The following is a 17,070-nucleotide window of genomic DNA, read 5'->3' as shown; positions in this document are numbered from 1 at the left end:
ATTACCAACAATGACAAGGTGGGAAACAGATATCAATATTCAGCACTTTATTTCTATTTATCTCAGTAATTGTTAAATTTTCAGATGATCACTTACATTACATTTCTTAGGAAAAATGTCCCATTTTCACTAGCCACTGACAAACCTTATAAAAAAATCATGAACTATGTTGCACCATGTTTCAAAAAGTTATCAATTATGTACATTGTAATGTCTGTAATGTAGTGAAAAAACTTAAATATTTTTAAATAAATCTTGTCACATTTTGAACTAATTACCAAATCTGCTGTATTTTTAATAAAATAATAACTGTTACATGTCATGAACACACATTTTAAATCGAACAATTCTTCAATATTTGAATTAAACTTTGCCATGGCACTGATATGTTGCCACTGACATCTGGTATAATTTTCTTTGTTAGTGGGAAGACTGGCATTGCATGCTGTTTACCATTGTATTGTAATCTGGTGTGTAACTTGACACTGCAACTGTGAGTAACTCTTTCAGATGTGCATCAGTGAGGCGTGTTCTGTGTTTGTTCTTGATGAAGTTCATGTCAGAAAATGCTGATTCACATAGATAGGTAGAACCAAACAGGAAGGTAACCTTCATAGCTGCTGTACACACACCACTGTACTTCTCTGTGTCAACAAGGCACCAAAAGTTTGGTGCAGCCTGGTAGGCTTTGAGGTGGAGGTCATTTTGCATTGTTATGATTTCAATCTCCACCTGTCCAGCATCCAAGTTGAACATTGTACTTAGTTGCTCAGCAAAGCTTGTTGTGTCCACATTCATGAAAGGATTGGAAATGAATGATACACATGGCTCAAGCTTCTCCGTCTGAAAATGCCTTCTTCTTGATCAGGAAATGCGTAGCTCTAAAAGAGGCTTCGATTGCTTTTTGTGACTTTTTCGCCGGCCTTGTGAAAAAAGCTTGTTGTTTACCCAAAGCTGTCTTTAGCTCAAGGGCTTTTTCTGCCCATAGTGCGCTTCCCGGTGGGTAGTTATTGTAGTTTTTGTGATTCGTAGTAAAGTGTCTCTCCACATTGTGCCGCTTTGCCGTTGCCACAGTCGCTCCGCATATAAGACACACGCAGGTTTCTTTTACAGTCGTAAAAAGAACTCCGACTCCCATTCGTTGTGAAAGTGATACGTTTTCTTTCTTTTTCTGCCATGTTTTTGGGGTAAGAAACTGTGTTCAGCGCCAATCTTCGCTGCGCCGCTAGCTTACTCTCCACGAGCACTGTATTGTCACACGCACAATACTGACCTTCGAACTGGAGTACGTCAGAGTTCACCTAAACTTATCTAAACTTCATGTATAAGAAACATTTTTAAGATATTGTCATTTTTTAAATCTATATAAATGCAAGTGTGATTAAAAAAAAGAATAGCAACAGAATAAAATTCAATTTTATACGCAGCTGAGTTGTGCTATTTTTAGAACAGGCCTGCGGGCGACTCATGTGGTCTTTGGGGGCGACCTGGTGCCCACGGGCACCGTGTTGGTGACCCCTGTTCTAAAACAATCAGACCAATTTAACTGTTACACTTGTGTAAAATCACCATGAACAACTGCTGTATGCAGCACAATGAGCTAGTAATATGTATCTCTTGATGTAAAAGTATGAAATTAGACTTGAATGTCTCAAAGACTAAAGAGACGGTTATCAATTTTAGTAAGAGAACACTTTCACGTCACCCTTAATGGCACACAGGTGAATGTAGTAGAGGAATAAAAGTATTTAGGGTCAATTTTTGCCAACATGTTGAAGTTTGATAAAAATACTGATGCCATTATTAAAAAAATAAATAATAAAATCACACCAAAGATTGTTTGTGTTGCGGAAGCTTAATTCTTTTGATGTACAGAGACCTATTCTAAGGTCTTTTTATAATTCATTTGTTGAAAGTATTCTGTCGTTTTCTTTCTTATGTTGGTTTTCTTCATTGTCTATGAATAACAGAAATCATCTGCAAGGTATTATAAACATGTGCTAAAAGATTATGTGTGTTTCTTTACGTAGTTTAACATTCTGTTATGAACATCAAGTGTTGAGGATGGCACATAATGAGAGATAGCACACACCCTTTGAACCTTTACTTGGAGTGGTTGCCCCTTGGATGGCGTTTAAGGTCAATCAGGTGTCTCACAAACCATTATAAATGTACTTTTGTGCCTGAAGCAATTAATTTATGTAACAAACATAACTGACTAATTTGTTATTTATTTATTTATTTATTATTATTATTTTTTCTTTATATATTTTATGTATTTGGATTTTTTGTATGTATGTGTATTCAAGTTTGTCTGTATATGTGAAGCACCAGGACAGTCTGAATGAATTGCCCCATGGGGATTAATAAAGCTCTAAATGTTAAACGTTAGTAGCTAACAGCTAGCGGTCGTGTTATTGTTTTGGTCAGTTTGTGTCACGTTTAAGATGATGTCACGGCAGTAGAGGCGGCGCAACTATGACGCTCATCCTATAATCCCGCCCACGTTGAGGCGGCACCAAACGGTGGAAAAGCAAACTCAGAAAAGTAAAGCGAGTCGAGTTGAACCGGTTGACTTGGGAGTGTAATTATGCGTCATCTTTGTGCTTCCATTTAAACAAATACAGCTGCCCATTTTTTCCTGTAATTATTGTCATTGATAAAACAACAAGATAAAATACAACTTAAAATACTTTTGTTTTATGTAGAGTTTCAGAAAGTAGAGGTTGAACAATATATTGTTTATTTGCTTTTTGGAAATATCGTTATCGTCTACAATCTATGCCGATACATACTGATCATTTCCCGCTCATTTCAAAATAAGAGTCCCCAGAGTGTTTCAGGCTTGATGTCACACATTGTTCACAAAAGCTTCATTTTTTCTGGTAATTATTGGCATTTTGTTTGAATGATAATCTGCATCTGGGATTATATTCATTTAGGACTCTTTGTCTGTGCCCGTCTATGCCCGTCATAGTAATGAAAGAATAAGAACTTTTTTGACATTCTGTAAATTGATTTAAAAAACGGATAAATCTGTTATCGTCCTCTCTCACCACATTAGTTATCAGAATTGGCCAAATCCACTATCGGTTGACCTCTATCAGAAAGGACAGAAATATGTTTTGAGACGAGAAAGCCAACAGAGACCAACCGTCCACGTCATTTTTACTGACTGTTTAGATGCACTATTAAATATTATTCATTCAAAATTCAAATTAAAAAAAATTCTCAAATTTAACAGGGGCATTGATCAATTTCATAGGTACAAAGATCATTAATGCGTTCAAGCTGTAATGCCTAATTAGTTATTTAAACATGATCAGTTTCCTATGTTCAAATAAACACACACACACACACACACACACACACACACACACACACACACACACACACACACACACACACAAGTTGAATTGAGACAGTATGAGTGTAAAACACAGGACGTCCCTCTCAGTCAACAATACCAGTCTGATAAAACCTTAAACCCAAACAAAAGCAAATGCACACCGCTACAGATTCTTGTGACGTGAGAAAACAATGTATAACTTATTGAAACCATAACAGAGTCCATTATGTACTGTGCTCACAACGACAAATAACACACACAGTCAATCCATACACATATCTGACTGAGGCATGTGACAACTGCAGACGCATAGAGATTCATGAGAATATGGGTCACTGCAGACACACACACACACACACACACACTGTAGCAAGGTTGAGCTTGGGGCTAGTAACGCTTAGGTCACAGGTTCAATCCACAGGTCAATGACATCACGGGTCTATAAAGTTACTCAAAAAAATGCAATTCACACAAAACAATTATTTGAATACACCAATACTATAATGAACATGTTTTCAATTCAGTTTAAAGTCATTTTCATATTTTTCTCTTTTTTAAAGTAATACATGTAATTTGGTGTAACCATCCAGAGACAGTAAATTAAACCTCATTAAAAGCTGCAATTCTTGAAAAAAATAAAAATAAAAAAATAAAAAATAATATATATAATCACATCATTAAATATCAGATATTTTAAGTTCAGTCATTTACATATTTTTCTCTTTTTTTTTTTAAGTAAAAATGTAATTTGGTGTAAATGTCCGTAGACAGTAAATTAAAGCTCATTAAATGCTGAAATTCTTGAAAAAAATTTAAATATTTTTTTTTTTTTACATTTTGGCACGAGTAGTGCAGAACAATCATTTCCAATTATTTCTTCTAAAATAAATAACCAAAAGCTATTTTCTTCTAAAAGTTTGATTAATATTTGAAAAACTTTTGCCCACCAAAGTCAGGTGGTGTAACAACAAGACGGTGTGTGAAGGTTTGTCATGTCATTAAATATCTGATATTTTAAACATGAATAAAAAAGGCACATTTTATGCAGGTCAAATGGTGTAAAGGTTAGAAAAAATGATTGATATTCTTGACTCAATTTCATGATATTTGTTTGATTTATAACTTGAAAAGCACAAAATAAAAAAAATAAAAAAATTGTTGAAATTATTGATTACATTGCTTACACTCTGGTGTATTCAAAATGCAAAGAAAGTTTAAAAAAACATTTTACTTAAATGTTACACCACATTACATTTTTAAAGCATATAACACACACACACACACATACAGTATATATACATATATGTATATATATACATATATATATATATATATATATATATATATATATATATATATATATATATATTATTATTATTTATTTTTTAGAATATGCTATAAATGTTCTTCCAAAAATCCCAAAGTGAGGCTTTGTCTCATTTGAGCCAATTTTGTGAGAAATCTATATTCAAGTAAGGACTTATTTACCCTGACAAACACACACACACACAAACACTCTTAACAGCTGTTACACTGTAATTTTAAAGCCAACTGACCCATGAGAGACAGACAGTTCCTTCCAGCTGGATAGAGGAGAGACAGACAGACAGAAAACTGAACAAATGAAACTATTGAAAGTACTTTGCCTTATCAATAAAGCTTCATTGTACTTGAACTGATAAAGAAAATAAACAATTGACAAAGACGTGAGAGTGAAAGATATACAGGGAGAACCCTGAATAATAATTGATCATTGATGTTTCTGTTATTCATTCTGATAAGCCTCTTCAAAGTGATGCAAATAAACACTTCTCATAAACGTAATAATGCCATTTAGACTTCCATTAAACCTTCACACAAACCTGTTGACATTATTCGATTTCAGGCTTTATGACATATGAGCACTTCACGTGCCCTCACTATATTTCACTATATTTGTGAGAACATTTATTTACACCCACATCTCAAATTCACTTCCTACTTCAGAAGCATCGATCCAGATATTTGAACCACCATTAAACTCGAATTTAGAACGACCCGACCTTCCACCGCAACAATGACAGAACGTTACAATGTATCACTTTGAGGAAACAACTTTAAAAGACGCGATACAATGTTACATTTGATGATGCCACTGTCGCTCAAGCAAGCATTTAAAGAGACAGATGCTGCAAAAACACACCGAGATCAAATAACCTCAGCTGGACACGTTATGTTTTGTGTTGATATTATGATCCATTTTAATCTTTAATAAAAAACGATCGATCTTACTAGCGAAGCACGGGCAGATGTTTTGGATGGACTGGTCTCCTCTTCCTTGATTTGCCCTTTAACTTTAGCGTCTGTGATCCAAAATGTGCAATTTCTTCCGAAATGTCTTCCAAAAATAGTTCATATTAGTGCGCCTTCACCATCCATGTGCTTGTTTTTTTCCGCCGATCCATGCTGGTGTGTAGATGAGTTGCTGTGTGACTGTGGTTGTTCTGATCTACTGCAGGGTCCCTCATGCTCCTCGATGGAAATAATCGCTGAGAAATCGATCGAACGTTATCGACGTAAATCCACACACGATCACGGCGCTGCGCTAGGACGGTTGGCGTAACTCTCTTCCAGAATACGGAGTTCTAAAGACCGTTTCCCAACATGCAGTTTGTGTATTGGAAAGAGGGGTGAATTCTTATTGGCGGCAAATGTAGTTGGATCAACACACAAACTGATTCTTCCTCTAGGGGGCGCTCATGGGCTCAAAAAATAAATAACAAAAGACGAATTAGATCTTGAACTGCATTCAAATCTCAACTCGACTTTTGCTTTATCTGAGGCATTTGTATGATACATTTTTTTTTTTCCTTTTTTTTTTATTTATTTATTTATTTTTATTTATGCATACAAACAATACAAAGATAACAATCATAATATACACTTCTGTAACAAAATTGTAAATAAAACTGTACAAATATAACAACAATATGTACAGTGTCATCTAAAACAAAGAAGAAAATAACAATAAATGAAAAATAGAAGATACAAAAAAAAAAAAAAAAAAAAAAGAAATCAAGAGGGTGAGATATGTTATACATCACTTAGAGCAGGCCTAAATAAATTAAGGTCATTACAAATTAAAAATGTTTTTAACGCCTTCTTATTTACTGAGGACGAGATGGTGTTAAGGTACATTTCAAACTCTTTCAAAAAAACAATAAAGATTGGTTTGTTGTTGGTGAATTTACATTTATGGATATAAAATTTGACAATAAAAAAATTAAATTAGTTACAAAGCAGTTTTTTTTTAATGGGATCAGAATCAAAGTATCCAAAAATAATGTATTTAAAAGTTACTGATATATCTTGCTGAGTATTGTCTTTAATAAAAGTTTCAATATTCTCCCATAGTCGTTTAGTATAGAAACAGGACCAAAATAAATGATAAACAGTTTCAGTGTGAACTTGGCAAAATGAGCATCTTGTGTCAATATTACTTTTATATTTAATCAGAAAGTATTTAGCAGGGTAAAATGTATTTGAAGGATACTTCTTTTACTTTATTCGTTAAAAAATATTTTTGTGGTAAGGACCAAATCTTTTCCCAATTTATTTTTTTAAATAAATTATTCCAGTAAGAGGTTGCAGGACAGACAGAAAATATATCCATAAGAAAAAGGGATCTAACTTTATTATTTCTATCTTTTTTTCCTGAAAAACATATTTTACCGATAGGAGTTTTAGTTGGCTCAGGAAAAGTATTAATTATTGTAGGAGAGTAAAAGCAGTTTTTAAAGAGGATACATATTCCTGTTGGTATAGCTCCCATAACTATGGCAAACTCCTTGGGGGTAACTGGAATACTGTATCTAGAAAGAAATTCTGTGTACGTCATTAAAAAACCTTGGTTGTTAAAAAGCTGACAAACTAAAAATAAACCGTTATTAAACCATTTATCATAAAATAAAGATCTATTTTTGAATAAGATATTTAGATTATTCCAAATAAAAAAATTATGGGGGGAAAAATTGTGTTTATATATCAAAGCCCATGCCAAAAGTACCTGTTGATGGAAAATTTTGTATGATAAAAATGTAACCCTTGTCCGTCAATTTAAAAACGCCACTCAGAGGTCCTTATTGGCAAAACTGTCCGTGTCAAAAAACTGCCATAATAACGTTATATATCAATATTATTTTCCACTTTCCTTAACTACCAAATATTCATTCATTTTCAGGATTTTAACCCTTTAAATGCCAGTTTGTTTATATAATGCCACTGTTGTTTTTACATAAATAAATAAACACACAAAAAATGAATTATTTTCCATATACTAAATGCTAAGAGGATTTATTTTTTATTTTTTGGTATTATCACAGTCTGGGATATGTCAATGATTAGCAACAACATTGATTTTGATGGATTATTTTTTTTTGTGCAGTGTCAGATAAAAAAATAAAATAAATAAAAACTCATCCAGGACCTTAGAGGACAAAAATATCCACGTCTAAAAACTGCCATAAACATATTATATATTAATATTATTTTACACTTTTACTTACTTAGATATTTTAAACAACATCAGTCCTGTTTATAGCTACCAAATATTCATTCATTTTCAGGATTTTAACCCTTTAATTGCCAGTTTGTATACATAATGCCACTGCTGTTTTTTTAAACACACCCACCCACACACCACACACACACACACACACACACACACACACACACACACACACACACACACACACACACACACACACACAATTTTAGCTGCATAATTTGGCCTGCACTGCTCTATAAAACAGCAAACAGAAAATAGGGGAAAAGCATGTATAAGCTCCATAGGCTAAACATGAGATAAAAGGGCGCCATCTGGTGGAAAATGTCATGGCACTGGGATCAACTATTGCCGTTTTAATGGGTTTCAGAGGGGACACTTTTGTCCTGGAGGTCCTGAGTGTTAACTAGTTTATCTGCTATAATAAATAAAAATACGCTCGAGTAATTTCTGTAAAATTATTTTTTTTAAATCCCCATCTGTTAATCACAAACGACAGTGATTGGTCATTCCCACCAGCGCTGAGAAAAGTAACGAACACCACGTGATAACGTTGTCTCAAGATCGCTGCTTCATCAACGGCCTAGACATTGAGTTTTCAACTGAATGATGACACAGGGAAACTATAATGGGCGTTCAATTAAAAACACGCAGCGAAAACTAAAAATAGAATAATTAGGATTATTTCAACGATTTCAACGATCGCAGCTGACCGGGCCGCTAAGCCCCACCCCCTTTTAGCTCATATGGGTCATGCTGATTTCCATTCTACCCGCTAATTCGACTTCTATGAGGAACTCCCGGATGTGGTTAAATTAAGCTGGTCATCATATCCCACCAAACCGAAACTAGGCCTGAGCTAAATTAAAAAAGGGGAATGAAAGAGATGGAAAAAGTTGCTTCATATATTTAAAAAAACGAATGTAGTAAAATCAATACGTACCCTAAACCTGAAGAGTGGCTTTAACGTTTGACACACACTCACTGTTTTTTATACGTGTATATTACATGTATTTTAACCTACAATGCAGTTTAATTTCGATTAGCAAAAGTAACAGGAGCCCATTGAGCTGTTAGGCTTGATGTTTTGATTTTATGATATATAGCGACATCTAGTGGAGGAATGACAGTACTGCTGGACAACTGTAGTAGCAAGTTACACTATGTAACACAACTTTTGTTCCTGGGTAGTAAGTGTTATTTCCAAATTGCTTATGCCTCAAAAGTATAGAAAATGTCTATTATTCCCCACAAATTTTACTTTTGTGACCAGGACAGTGATATTTAGAAATGTACCTATTTCCAATGAGAAAACGGGCAAATTTGTGCCTTTTCGCTCACATAAAGTCAGAAAAAAACAGCATATGAATCCAAATGAACATGTATTTATACTAAAATAATATAAACATGGCTAAAAAAGATATAGAAGTGAGTAGTTTTTTGAGATTTACGATTATACTGTAAATCACTTTCACAAATTAGCCCCCAAATGTAGTCTCCCATCATGTTCTCGTTACACTGTCCTTGGTAGCGGCGTTCAAAGTCCAGTATATCCTGATGGAAGCGCTCACCTTGTTCCTCCAAGTATGCTCCAATGTTCTCCTTGAATATATCAAGATGAGCATCAAGGACATGAACATCTGAGGGACATCCTACCGCCCATTGTGCCGTAGTTCTTCACCAGAGTCTCAACCAGCTCCACATAGTTTTCGGCCTTGTGATTCCCCAGGAAACCCCGAACCACTGCGACAAAGCTGTTCCAAGCCACTTTCTCCAAACTAGTGAGCTTCTTGGGGAATTCATTGCACCCCAGGATCTTCTTTATCTGTGGTACGACGAAAACACCGGCTTTGACCTTTGCCTCAGACAGCTTTGGGAAGGAGTCTTGAAGGTACTTGAAGGCTACCGACTCCTTATCTAGAGCTCTGACAAATTGTTTCATAAGGCCCAATTTGATGTGCAGTGGTGGCTTCCGGGGGTCCAGCTCGGTCCGCTGTGGCCAGTCCCGCCTGTGGAAGTGCGCCTTGGTGTCCCTGCTGTCCCAAAGGCAAAGATAGCAGGGAAACTTGGTGAAACCGCCTTGGGAGACCCATCAGGAATGCCACCATTTTGAAGTCTCCTATGACCTCCCAGCCGTACTCATCACACTTCAAGGCCTCCAGCAAGGTCTTGATGCTGTTGTGATCCTCTTTGAGGTGCTCAGAGTGAGCCAGCGGAAGAGACGGGTACTTGTTACCATTATGGAGCAGCACGTCTTTGAGGCTCCTGGATGAGCTGTCAATAAAGAGGCGCCACTTATTCTGGTGACAGGCGACTCCGATCGCCTCAAACAGACTGGTCACATTGTGGCTGAAGCAGTGCCCGTCTTGACGGGTGAAGAAGCTGGAAAAAGGTTGGTAACGCTTCCTCTGATCTGCGACTTTCACACTTTCATCCAACAAGTTCCACTGCTTGAGCCAAGCCGTCAAATGCTCGGCATTGGACTTGGTGAGACCAAGACCTCTAATCAAGTCATTGAGGTCTTTTGGGTTGGGGTAGTGTGGGTTTCTCTCCTCAGGTCCACCTCTAAAATTGTCTTCTGGATCTACAACGTCTTCCTCGCACTCTGACTGGCTGCTCTCTTCTAAAGATGGCTGCTCTCTCTCCGGAGGAGTGGGTACGGGGAGCTCATGGCAGTGTGGTGCCGGGCGATGGATGAAGGAAGGTCCGGATACTTGATAGCAGGTGCATTCTTGCCAGTCCGATGTTTGGAAGGGTCCACCATGCAGAAGAAGCAGTTGCTTGAGTGGTCAGTGGGTTCCCGCCAAATTCTTGGGATAGCGATAAAAACTTTTACAATTTTAAAAATAAACAAATTTTATAACAGATAATTCCGAGCAACAATTGTCCATCTCACCTTCCAGAGTTGTTTTGCATTGCCCACAGGTGAAATGAGGTGCCCAGTGTTTGTCTTGATCCCTGACAGGCATGCCGAAATATGCCTTGTAGGCCTCACACATCTTAGCCGTTGCTTCCACAGAGTACTTTTACGCTCTTGGCCACAGAAATAGCAAAATGCATCTGCCGCATGCTTGCAGTCTCTTGATGCCATCTCAGAAATATGCAGATATGTGTTCACTTAGACAGCTGGAACTAAACTGAACTGGTGGGCTTAAGGCCGCTGTATTTATATACTACTGGAAAGTTCTAGAAAGTTCTAGAAGTTACTCCAAGTTTACTCAGCACTGAATCTATCCGGAATGTTCAGGAAAATAGGTACATTTCAAAATATCACTGTCCTGGTCACAAAAGCAAAGTTTGTGGGGAATAATGGCCATTTTCTTTTATACTTTTGAGGCATAAAAAATTAGGAAATAAATTTAAATAAATAAATGGTTACACAATGTTATCCATGGACCAATAATAATAACAATAATAATAATAATAATAGTAGTAGTGGTAATAATAATAATAATAAACAGTCAAAGGTTTCCCTCTAGTGGCCAACAGTGGAAGTTCATATATTCTCTAATAAAACAAATAGGATAAAAATGATTTTATTTACTCTAAATAATTGGGATTGTGTTCTGAATAGAGTAAAAATAGAGAAAACAGACCTTTAAATAGGTAAATAATAATATAAACATAATTCCTGCTTTATTTTTAAAAGAAAACTGGTGAAGGAAACCTCTATAATATTTCATAACAAATTTGTATTAAATTTAACAGTTGAACTGATTTTATTTTCATAATTTTTAAATTTTTTTATTTGAGCTTTTACACATTTTAATTTCATAACAAATTTGTATTAAATTGAACTGTTGAACTGATTTTATTTTCATACATTTTTTTATTTTTTTAAATTACACAATTTAATTTCTTATTAATTTAGGCTCACATTCTTTTTATTTATTTATTTGTCTGTTAGCTCAATTCTCAAATGGTCCTTCCTCTATATAAGTAATATTGTATTAAGATTGTTCACAGAATAATGTTTTTAAAGATCACATAAAGATTAAATCTTTAGTTATAGCCAAAGAACCATTACTCGAGTAATACAATCATTGCAGAATTCAGATCCGTTTGGTGCAACCATACTCCATTAATCCTTTAAAACAGGACTTTGTGCTGATCCAGATCTCAAGTATGTGGGAAAAGAGGAAGCTTGAGTTTCCAGCTTAAGTGTTTCTGTTGTATTCAGGGTTCTTGAAGAGCTCTGAGAAGATGATGCAGGTCCAAGACCCCTACATGAGAGGGACAGCATCGGGGCAGTTTGTTTTCTCCAGAGTTTGAATGATATTTCTGATGCATTTTCAGTCTGATCTTGTAATTGTGGGTCACCCAGTGTATCTGAACCGGTATGAAACTCTCATCCATAATGTTGGCTATATTACAAGTGAACTTGTCTGAATGCATCCTTTTTATTTCTGGTTCAAGTTTGACATTTATTTATTCTTGCAGATGCTTTTATCCAAGCAACAGAGCAACAGTAAAACTGTAAACACTGTATGTCTGTGGGGCTATACAAATTCTGTGTTTGTTTGGAGGGACCTGCTTGGACCTGCTTGGAGACAGCCCCGCCCCCAAATCACGCCATTGGTTGGTTAACGTTGTTGGGGGCGGGGCTGTCTGACTGTTTGAACAACAGAAGACGAGGGGCGTATTCAGAAAGCTGTTTTGAAAACATTGTTTATTTTGCAATTTCGTTGACATATTTATAATAGCAAGGGACACAACTTCAGCACTATGGGGGATTCTTCAGTTGGGACAGTTTTTAAATGAAACCTTAAATCACTTTTTATAGGCTAAATTTAAAATAGATTGGTATTTAAAAAGTCCAGGTGTGGGGAAAAGCCCAAATTAAAGAATTTCACTCCAAAAGTTTAAAGCTATTATAACATTTATATTAAACTAGAACGATTGAATTCTCTTATTTTAAAAGTGCTTAGCAGAGACTGTAATCTCTGTGATCTGAGCTAAAGAAGCACAATTTATGATACCATTGTTGTCAGATATTACCGCTAACATTGTCATAATCTCGATCAACTGTTTTGGAGATTCTGTCTTTCCCTATTCAAGTAGATGTAGAACTTTCCAAAGATGGCCGCAGACTGGACTGACATGCCTTGACTTTGAGCACTACTGAGGGACAGTTCACCCAAAAATGAAAGTTCTCTCATTATTTACTCACCCTCATGCCATCCCAGATGTATGACTATCTTTCCTCTCCAGAACACAAACAAAGATTTTTAGAAGAATATCTCAGCTCTGTAGGTCCATACACATGAATTATGACCAAAACTTTGAAGCTCCATAAAGCATATATATAGTGGGTCCATCTGTACAGGAGAAACTCACATGCGAAAAGGTTAATCATTGTCTTCTGAAGCGATCTAATAGCTTTTGTGTGAGAACAGACCAAAATGTACTCCTTGGTGATCATGATTATAGACTCAATTACACTTATAGCGCCATCTAGCGCTCTGCGAATGTGTCAAAAACTAAGAAGTGTAATCAAGCTTGAAATCATGATCCGTCTTGAAGCAACGGTAACTCGTCACTCGTGACTTTTCTCTTGGCCAATGATAGTCAGTGTTTTATTAAATATGTTCTAGAAATTTCCATGTGCATGTCAATTACCAATTACTCAGCTGTCTGAGCCACAGGGCGCCCCCTAGAGGAAGGCAAGTTTGTGTCGCACCGGAAACAGTTGCAGCAACAATTGCTGTCCAGAGACTATTTAGCAGTGACTTTTTGGCAAGTTTGCATCAAATTCACCATGAACTCTCAATTTTCGCAAGTGAAATATTGTTTGTTTATCTAAAAACAAGTCCTCCACAGTGGTAGTGACAACAGAACACAACACAACACATCTGCACACAAAACAGAGAACAGAACTTACTAAACATGTCTGAAGAGTTTGTAGTTGAAGAATTGATGCATTTCTATGCCCAGCCTTATTTAAAAAAAAATGTTTTAACGGAGTACTCGAAAATCAAACAAACCTAAACCAAACCTAAACTGATGTCAAACAACACAAGAGAAAATTTTTATTTTCTATGTTAATCAGAGTTTTTGTCCTAACCAGCAGTGACAATCGACGGTATGCGTGAACCATCCAAAAACCTTCAATAAAATAAGGCTGGGCATAGAAATGCATCAATTCTTCAACTGCAAACTCTTCAGACATGTTTAGTAAGTTCTGTTCTCTGTTTTGTGTGCAGCTGTGTTGTGTTCTGATGTCACTACCACTGTGGAGAACCTGTTTTTGACAAACACAATGACTTTTCGCTTGAACGCCCCAATGTCACAAGGAGGCTTCGTGAACCGTTGCTCTTGTGCCCTATCATGAATGCACACAGGAGATCAACAGTTAGTGATAATTTTCACTAAATAACACATATTTCGGTTTGTTTCTTACCAAACCTTAATGTATGCTTTCAGAACAATCATGAGTCTCATGAATAATTTATTAGACTTCTGAATTATACTTGAAGACATGGTCACTACAAACTGCCTAAGCGCAAAATTATTTCACAATTTCTCCCTTTGTGTTAAGAAAAAGAAAGAAAGTCATGTAGGGTTATAACAACACGGGGGTGAGCAAACAACTGAATTTTCATTTTGGGGTGAACTTATTTGCCTGTCAGTCAACGGAAGAACGTGCATGCGCAGTAGCTGGACCAGCCTGACAAAAATAGTTATTTTATTGTATTTTATTTTTGGCGGGAACTGAGCTAAAGAAGCGCATTTTATTTGTCATTGTTGTCAGATTTTTACTGCTGATGTGAAATATGTTCTTTGATTGTAATATCGACCAATTGATTTAGAGATTTTGGTCCTTCCCCATTCAAGTAGATAGGAGCTGCACTATTATGGCGCTTGTTTACATAGTTGGCTACACGGCTGCCCGCCGAGTGGACCGACTTGCTCAAAACGCGCCTTTGATGCCACAATGTGGTTTAGTTGGGTAGTTCATTATGTTTAGAGACACAGCCAGCCAGTGAGTGGCCAGCGAGATCTGAGAGATCTCAGAGGAACTCAACAACAACCCGGAACACTTATAAAGTAAAAAAAAAAAAAAAATTCACACTTTGATTGAAGCGTTCGGAGTTTGTGTGTAACTATCACGGACACCCCTTTGTGTTGGAGGTACGTGTGTGTGTGTGTGTGTGTATGTATGTTTATGTTTGAGACATGCTTTTAACCAATTGAGTGTCTAAACCAATCTCAGCAGCTGTGTATCTGTGTATAAACTTTGGTTGGTTTGGTCAAGTTGGTCTTTGGTTTCTGGTTTTGCGTGCTCGTCCTCTGCTGCTGTTGTCATGGCGATCAGATGTCGCCTTGAGTCACTGTTGCTAACGGTCACATTTACACCTGTACACACCAGAGCTGGGCTAAAGTTCATCTAATACCTTTCAAAATGTGTGAAATTAACAATCACTTGTTTATTTTGTACTTTGTTTTGTTGTTAATTTGTGACATTTTTTAAAATGCATTTCCTGATCATTCTGAAGGTGTTTACATGTTTATATAAATCACGTTTTTTTTTTTTAGGAGTAGGGTTAGGTAATTTATTATTATTATTATTATTATTATTATTATTATATTTTATTTCAATTTTATTTAATGACAAAAAAATGTCATGTGGTGTAACCATCAAATTAAATGTAATTTCAATACTTTCCCTAATTCTTTTAACACATGAGTGTATATTTTTCATATATATGTATATATTTTCGTATTTTTGAACTTGGTTACACCACATTATGTTTTTAGAGTCACTAAATACATTTAAATAAAATGTCATAATTATTTTCTTAACCCTAGTTCTAAAAAAATGTCAAAATATTATTATTTAATGATATGACAAAATAATGTTTATTTATTAGGATCAATTTCTGTCACTTTTTATGTCTCTGGACGGTTACAAAATTACATTTTGACTATTAAAATGACTTTAAACTCAGTAATTGAAAATATGTTTATCATATTAGAGGTGTTTTCATGTAGGCCTAATAATTTTGTGCGAATTGCGTTTTAATATACTGGCAGCCAATAGTTTAGAATAATGTTCAGACTTTGCTCTTATGGAAAGAAATTGGTACTTTTATTCACCAAAGTGGCATTCAACTGATCACTATGTACTGTATAGCCAGGACATTAATAACATGAAAAATTACTCCGGTGACCTTTCACCCCACACTTCCTGTAGCACTTGACCTTTCACCACACACTTCTTGTAGCACTTGCCATAGATGTGTCTGTCTTGTCGGGCACTTCTCACACACCTTACAGTCTAGCTGATCCCACAAAAGCTCAATGGGGTTTAGATCCGTAACACTCTTTTCCAATTATCTGTTGTCCAGTGTCTGTGTTTCTTTGCCCACTCGAACCTTTTCTTTTTGATTTTCTGTTTCAATTGTGGCTTTTTCTTTGCAGTTCTTCCCAAAAGACCTCCTGAGTCTTCTCTTTACTGTTGTACATGAAACTGGTGTTGAGCGGGTAGAATTCAATGAAGCCGTCAGCGGAGGACATGTGAGGCGTCTATTTCTCAAACTAGAGACTCTGATGTACTTATCCTCTTGTTTAGTTGTACATCTGTTCAGCTGTGTTTGATATAATGGCAAGTGATTTTCTAGTACCAAATGATCAATTTAGCATGATTACTCAAGGATAAGTTGTGTAAGTGATGGCTGCTGTCTAGATTTGATCAAAAATGACTTTTTTCAAATAGTGATGTCAGGGCTGGACTGGTAATCTGGCATACCGGGCATTTTCCTAGTGGGCCGACGCACTTTGGGGTGATCAGGGGCGAACTGGCCATTGGGAGAACCGTGCGGCATGAAAATGAGCCGCCGCGTTATGCAGAACGGACCACAAAACGGCGCCGTGATATGCAGAAAAGGACATTGAACAACAACCCATGCTCAACAACTTTTGGCTCAATTTTACCCAATTAGCTTTTCATAAAACAGTACAAATCAATGGTACGTCCACATTTATATGCAGTGTGTGTTTTTGTCTGTGGATCAATGAAATCGCAGGTTGAGGATTTGAGGAAGTCAGATGTCAAGGCGTGTCTGTATACAGCGGGGTCAGGAAAAGGATGCTTGTGCACTCATGCACACACATACAGCCATTATAATGACTGAAGGAAAGGGCTGTTATTGTTGCTCGTGAGTTTAACAGATGGAAC

Source organism: Xyrauchen texanus, chromosome 41 (assembly GCF_025860055.1).
Source record: "Xyrauchen texanus isolate HMW12.3.18 chromosome 41, RBS_HiC_50CHRs, whole genome shotgun sequence".
In the NCBI taxonomy this organism is placed as follows: Eukaryota; Metazoa; Chordata; class Actinopteri; order Cypriniformes; family Catostomidae; genus Xyrauchen; species Xyrauchen texanus.
This window is presented reverse-complemented; position numbering follows the sequence as displayed.